The sequence below is a fragment of the Saccopteryx leptura genome, chromosome 4 (genome assembly GCF_036850995.1).
Source record: "Saccopteryx leptura isolate mSacLep1 chromosome 4, mSacLep1_pri_phased_curated, whole genome shotgun sequence".
NCBI classification, from domain to species: Eukaryota; Metazoa; Chordata; class Mammalia; order Chiroptera; family Emballonuridae; genus Saccopteryx; species Saccopteryx leptura.
The window spans coordinates 178423219-178431017 of record NC_089506.1 but is presented as its reverse complement, the minus strand read 5'-3'; the positions used below and the strand labels follow the sequence as shown (position 1 = coordinate 178431017).

Genomic DNA, 7799 nt, shown 5'->3' with positions numbered 1-7799 from the left:
ATTTTTCACTCTTTTTGATAGTTTTTCTCTACGTAGCATTGTTTTCATATCCTTCATTTTCTGTTCTCTTCTCTCTAATATCTACCTTGGTCTCTGTATTTTATATGGAAAGCTTCCTTTGAATGGCTAGTAACTTGTTTGTCACTCCATATTCAAGACTGATGCAGTAAAAACTGATTACTCTGAGCACATATGCATTTTGTTGGCTAGTGTCTTTCCATTCCAAATGGGGCTCGTGGACCAGCACAAATGCAGGAGCATTTGAAATGCATAATCCCTGGCCATGCCCCAGAACCAATGAATCAAAATCTGCATTTCAATTAAGATATCAAGCAATTCATATTCTATCATGCACATTCCAGTTTGTAAAGCACTATTTTATTTGAATTGAATATAGTGATCATAAAATAAGTTAGACTTTTCATGACATCCATCTCATTCATAAATATCTGAAGGAATATTTTTCCTAAGGCCCTTTAATTTTCTCTAGAAAATAATCCTTTCATTTTGGTAAAGGGTCAGTGCATACTGATTTCTGGATTTCTGGGGATAAGGATAGTAATGAACTCTGTTAGTCTACAGACAGACCTGTTTTTGACCAATCTTTCTGTTTTTACTTCACATGATTCCTGCATTTAGAAGGTTTGGTATCTCTAAGCTTTGAACTTTTCATGAGTTCTTTATCACAAACTGCCTTACTTGTCTTTGGCATATCTCTCTAATGGCACTTTGTTTTCAACTTGCTTTGTTTTGTTGTCAATTTTGATGCTTCCTTCTATAGTCTTTGCTCCAGTTCTTTCTCTTTTCATAGGATAAGTCCATTTAAAAACTCACTTGCAAATGCTCTGTGAGGCTGGCGGTCGGCTCCTCTCCTACAGTATCTGGCCGCTCACCTGAGGAGGACCCAGTGGCATGAGCCAGCACGCTCGCAGCTGCTCCCGACGTTCCCTGTCCAGCCCCTGCCACTGCAGCACTGCGACAGCTCCCCGGCAACCTCGTCCCTCAGACAGTTGCAAAGAAGAAAGTTTCACTTTTTCAGCCAAATGAAATGTGATTTTAACTATAACGATACTCATTCTGGACTTAAATTGGTAAAACCTGATGATAGTGAAATACTAGGTTCCTACACTTCTGCATGTTTGGAAGGTTCGTATAAGGACTGCGTTAAAGACTATGAAAGGTTACCAGATATTGGGTCACCCACTGTGAGCCCCAGGATTGTAGAACTTGAAACTGAGAGCAAGCCCTTGCATAGCAAGGAGAATCAACATGTGCAACCAACACTTAATAGTTCAAATGAAATAGAAGAACTAGAAACCAATGGACCTTATGAAGACAGTGGTTATTCTTCATTCTCCCAAAAAAGTGGCCTAGATGAACATGAAGAAATTAGCCTTCCTCTCGAAGAAAATTCCAATGACAGTCCACAATTTTGCCTGCTACGGACTCAAAGCCCAGACCAGTATCTCAACAAAAACTTGCTTCCAGCTCTTCGTTTTGCAAAAGTGCTTTGTTCAACATTTAAAAAGAATGCCAACCGAAATCCTAAAAGAGATTGGGAGAAGCTGGAGTATGCTACAGACTTTAGACTACAGAAATGGCAGAAAAATGGGCCTAGAATACGTAGAAATTCTTAGTGAACTCTTTTGAAGGGGACTCCGACATCTCTTAGCAAATATATATTTTAACACAGCTCAGCGATATGGACTTAATCAATGTGTCTAAAGTGAGCACAACTTAGAAGAAGGTTCTAGAATATGGTAAGAGGACACTGCAGTCCTACAATAAAGCAATACAAAGAGTTACTGAAAAGAACATTAAATTTTCATCGCATGCTTCAACCAGAGAATATGTTACATTCAGAACCGCATTGGCTCCTATTTAAGATTCAGCAGCCCAAACTCCCTCCAGAAACAATGATCAAGGCAAGTTATCTAATCCAGCTGATCAGAAAAGTTCTGCTTACAGTCGCCACAATGAATTCTATGAGGTTGTCAAGACTTTGAAAAAGAATGAAAGCCTCAAAGACTGTGTCCGCTGTAATTCACCTGCAAAATATGATTACTATTTACAGCGAGCAGTCTGCAAACGAGAAGGCTGTGGGTTTGCTTATTGTACAAGGTGTCTGTGTAATTATCATACCACCAAAGACTGAATGGCAAACCTCTGAAAGCCAGTTATAAAATGGGTCCTCTGCCTGGTACTAAGAAAAGCAAGAATAATTTACGACGATTGTGATCTCTCATTAAATCTGTTATGATCCATAAATGTTAGTTAGAAAATGTTAGGTTTTAATAAAAAAAAAAGAATAAATGTATTGTGATTTTTTAATCTTATGTTGAAATCAGTATAGTACATGAAAATTTTTTCTCCTGCTAAGTAGATGTACAACCTCTTAAAATATTTTATAATGTGAAAAAGTTCAAAAGTCTCAGTATAAATCAGAATTTAAATATTTTGAGAAAAAAGAAAACTAGTTATCTATTTGTTTCAGAGATAAACGAAGGGCCATGCAATTTTACCTGTACTATCTTAAATCTAAGTTTTGTTTACCATCTGTTGACATTTGAGACATTTTTCTTGCCTTACCAAATTAATATCTATTGAAATATCAATTTTAGGATTCTTAATTTAAATGTTTTGTCACCTTTTAACCTTTCAGTGTGTGTATTTCCAGGTGTCCCTTGTGAAATCCTGTTTGTTTTTTATTTGTAAAGTCTGTGTGTTTTAATATTTTAGTACATAAATATTTTTGTATTTTTATGCAAAGATGAATATAACTTGTATATACATGTAGAAATAAATTTTGTTTTTGTGTTCCTGGCTGGTTGGCTCAGTGGTAAAGCATCAGCCTGGCGTGCAGGAGTCCCGGCTTTGATTCCCGGCCAGGGCACACAGGAGAAGCGCCCATCTGCTTCTCCACCCCTCCCCCTCTCCTCCCTCTCTGTCTCTCTCTTCCTCTCCCGCAGCCGAGGCTCCATTGGAGCAAAGTTAGCCTGGGTGCTGAGGATGGCTCTGTGGCCTCTGCCTCAGGCGCTAGAGTGGCTCTGGTCACAACAGAGCAACGTACTGGGTGGGCAGAGCATCGCCCCTGGTGGGCATGCCGGGTGGATCCCGGTAGGGCGCATGCGGGAGTCTGTCTGTCTCCCCATTTCCAGCTTCAGAAAAATACAAAAAGAGTGATGTCACGGAAATGGCGCCGTGAGCAGCGCGTCCGACAGATCTCCCCAAAATCTCAACAAATTTATCAACTAGAAACAGAAAAATTTATCCTCGGAGCATTCCGGAGTTCCACACACACACTGAAAGCAAAAGGACTGTTGCTGAGGAGAGAGCACACCTGTGGTGAGTCAACCCACACGTGCAGCTGCCCGTCCACACTCGGGGACCGCAGCCTGGGCACTGGCAGCCACCCCAGCATACCCTGAGAAACCGCGCGTGCGCGCCCCGTGCTGCGGTCCCCGATCACTGGCGTGCGGAGAAACCCCGCGTGCACCCGTGCCGCGGTCCCCGTCCACTGGCGTGCGGAGAAACCCCGCGGGCGCCCCGTGCCGCGGTCCCTGACCACTGGCGTGTGGAGAAACCCCGCTCGCGCCCCGTGCCACGGTCCCCGTCCACTGGCATGCTGAGAAACCGCATGTGCGTCCCGTGCTGCAGTCCCGGGCCACTGGCGTGCTGAGAAACCGCGCCGCGCCCCGTGCTGCGGTCCCGGCCACTGGCGTGCCGAGAAACCGCACGCGCGCGGCATGCGCCCCGGGAGGAGCGCCAAGGCTGTCTTTCTTAGTCAGGAGATTCTCTCCGTGGGCGGGGCACCTCACCCAGCCATTCAAGCTAACAATCAAGCGCTGGGGGGAGGGGCGCACAGCCAGCCTGAAATACTTTCTGGAGCACAGCTGCGGATCCAATCAAGGAAATTAGCTTAACTCACGAAATCTACGCACCCGCGGGGCTCTAATTGATAAGATCTCTCCCAGTTCAGCGATCCAAAACAAGAGGCGTGATATTTTTCAGTGCCTTTCGCTAAAGGGGCGGGGGCAACTTCTGATTGACAGAGCCTCCATATTCAGGGATATACCTAACAAGAGGGACTTGGCAGATATTAAGATCCATAAAGCAAACAGCAACTAGTGCTTCTTCTTCCCAGCCAAAACAGGCTACCAAGTGTGGAAAGCCTGGGTTGAGTGGTCCAACTTAATGATAGGCGCTGAACAGTCACATTGACAACAATTGACTCCCAGCCCCACCTGATTATGCTGGAGGCTCTGACTACTAGAGCCTTACCCAGAGCCTTGCACTGAGTGAGGATAGAGTGGGGACTTCCCAGCTCTTTGAGCCTCTTACTCCCCAGTCAGTAGCAGTGGCAGCCTCATAGCTGGATCACCAGGCTGCTAATTCAGGAAGGGAAGACTAGGAAAGAGACTCCAGGAAAGCAAACTCTCTCATTGTTGGACTTTGCAAATGCCAACAAGCCTTGATTGACTACCAGCGAGACTAAAGCCAATTATATGACATTGCCATAGAATCCCATCAACTGCAAATTCCTACCTAAGAGTGACACAGGGGCAGAACCTGGGGTACAGAGTCACCGACCAGGAAGAGGGGGAGAAAAGAAAAAAGGAAGAAGTTAACCTCTCAAAATCAAGAAAAATCCACAGACTTTATAACTTGTTCCACTAATTCTTTATTGTTGTTGTTTCTTTCTTCTATCTTATTGCCTTTATTATTATTTCTATTTCTTCCACCTCGGTCCTTTTACTCTCTGCCCATCTTATGCTACGCTTTTCTTGAACTACACTACCCATGAGTGTTACATTTTATTTCTTTTCTTCATCCTAACTCTCCTTTAGGGTTACACTCCAAAACCCTTAACTCTCACTCTCTCCCCTTTTGGTTTTTTTTTGTTCCTTTCCTTTTATTCTTCCTTCGTTTCTCTCTTACTCTTATTTTTTTCTTTCTATTCATTTCTTCTTTTCTCTTTTTACTTTTCCTCCCATTTAAGCCTCAATCACGAACAAATTATTTAATTTGGGACTCAAGTTTTTGTGGGATTTTTATTTTGTTGTTGTTCTTTTTTTTTTCTTCTGCTTTTGTTCCTGGTTTTCCTCTATTTGTTTGTTTTTGTGGCATTTTGGGCACTTTTTACATTGCTTTTTAACTCACTAGCATTCCTCCCAACCCAAAGTCTCCATTGTATTTAGTCTTCGCTCCACTTAATACAACAGATTTTTACTTATTATTTTTATTTTTATTTTTTTCTTTTTTAATTATTGTTTTTTCTCTCCTTTTTTCTGTTTCCCTCTCATCCCTCTCATTATATCTCTTAGTCGACCATCACTTACAAGCAAATCATTTTATGCTTGTCTAAGATTTTCTCCCCCCCCTTTTTTTTTGTATTTAGTAGGTCCCTACCCCCTTTTTTTGCCCCTTGAACTCTTCACCCCAAATTAGGCCCTCCATTATAGGCAGTTTTTGTTCCATTTAGCATAATATAATTCACAGGTCATCACAATATTTCCCTAAGGAGGTGAGAGGGGGGGAAGAGAAGAAAGAAAAAAGGGGGAAATAATAAATTATTGCTTTTTGTTGTTGTTGTTTTTTGTGGAGTGTTTTCCTTTTTTTTTATTTTTTATTAATTCCAATTAACACTATCATCAAGACCACCTTCAGATGCCAATAAGAAAAAGGAAATCGAACATTATGGATACAAAAGACAGAGAGGTAATACAAATAGATGTGGAAAAATCTATGGAGAAAAGATTTAACATATTGGAAGCCTTGGAGCCAAATGACAGAGAATTTAAAATAGAAATCTTAAAAATACTCAGAGATATACAAGAAAACACAGAAAGGCAATTTAGGGAAATCAGAAAACAACTCAACGATCACAAAGAATATATTACCAAGGAAATTGAAACTATAAAAACAAATCAAACAGAAATGAAAATCTCAATTCAAGAGCTGAAAAATGAGGTAAAAAGCTTAGCTAATAGAACAGCCCAGATAGAAGACAGGATCAGTGAAATAGAAGACAAGCAACTTGAGGCACAACAGAGAGAAGAAGAAAGAGACTCAAAAATAATAAAAAACGAGAAAGCCCTACAGGAATTGTCTGACTCCATCAGAAAGAATAACATAAGAATAATAGGTATATCAGAGGGAGAAGAGAAAGAAAATGGAATGGAGAATATACTCAAACAAATAATAGATGAGAATTTCCCAAGCCTGTGGAAAGAACTAAAGCCTCAAATTCAAGAAGCAAACAGAACACCAAGTTTTCTTAACCCCAACAAACCCACTCCAAGGCACATCATAATGAAGATGACACAAACCAATGACAAAGAAAAAATTCTCAAGGCAGCCAGGGAAAAGAAGAATACAACATATAAAGGAAGGCCTATTAGATTATCATCAGATTTCTCAGCAGAAACTCTACAAGCTAGAAGAGAGTGGACCCCAATATTTAAAGCCCTGAAAGAGAGGAACTTTCAGCCAAGAATACTATACCCATCAAAGCTATCCTTCAAGTACGAAGGAGATATAAAAATATTCACAAATACAGAAAAGATGAGAGAATTTATCATCAGAAAGCCCCCACTCCAGGAAATACTAAAGGGGGTTTTCCAACCAGATTCAAAGAACAAAAGAAAACAACACCACAAGTAACAGCTCCACCAAGAAAACAATAAAACCAAACTTAAACTGTGACAACAAAAGGAAAAAAAAAAGGGGAGAAAGGATGAAGATTAATAGTAGCAAAGGACGATGAAGTGCAGAAATACTCACAAGAAAGGGTACTACAATGAATATGGTAGGTACCCTTTTCATTACTTAATGGTAACCACCCTTGAAAAAACCACCACAAAAACACTTGACTTAAAAAAAGTAGCAACAGAGGAAAGAAGTATGGAATACAAACAAACAAAAACAAACGATAGAAAAACAAAAGAGAAGAATCAAACAAGATACAAAACTAACAGAAAGCAATTTATAAAATGGCAATAGGGAACCCACAAGTGTCAATAGTTACACTAAATGTAAATGGATTAAACTTACCAATAAAAAGACACAGAGTAGCAGAATGGATTAAAAAAGAAAATCCAACTATATGCTGCCTACAAGAAACTCATCTAAGCAACAAGGATAAAAACAAATTCAAAGTGAAAGGCTGGAAAACAATACTCCAAGCAAACAACACCCAAAAAAAAGCAGGTGTAGCAATACTCATATCTAATAATGCTGACTACAAGACAGAAAAAGTACTCAGAGACAAAAATGGTCATTTCATAATGATTAAGGGGACACTGAATCAAGAAGACATAACAATCCTTAATATATATGCACCAAACCAAGGAACACCAAAATATATAAGACAGCTACTTATTGACCTTAAAACAAAAACTGACAAAAATACAATCATACTTGGAGACCTCAATACACCGCTGACGGCTCTAGATCGGTCATCGAAACAGAGAATCAATAAAGATATAGTGGCCTTAAATGAAATACTAGAACAACTGGATATGATAGACATCTACAGGACACTTCATCCCAAAGCGACAGAGTATACATTTTTCTCTTGTGTACATGGAACATTCTCAAGAATTGACCATATGTTGGGCCACAAAGACAATATCAGCAAATTTAAAAAAATTGAAATTGTGCCAAGCATATTTTCTGACCATAAAGCCTTGAAACTAGAATTCAACTGTAAAAAAAAGGGGGAAAACCCCACAAAATTGTGGAAACTAAACAACATACTTCTAAAAAATGAATGGGTCAAAGAAGAAATAAGCGCAGAG

At 40.1% G+C, this 7799-nt stretch overlaps 1 pseudogene; it reads left to right on the top strand.

The window, feature by feature from the left end:
• Nucleotides 1-912: 912 nt before the first annotated feature.
• Nucleotides 913-2238, top strand: LOC136402453 (F-box only protein 5 pseudogene; annotated as a pseudogene).
• The last annotated feature ends 5561 nt before the right edge of the window (nt 2239-7799 follow it).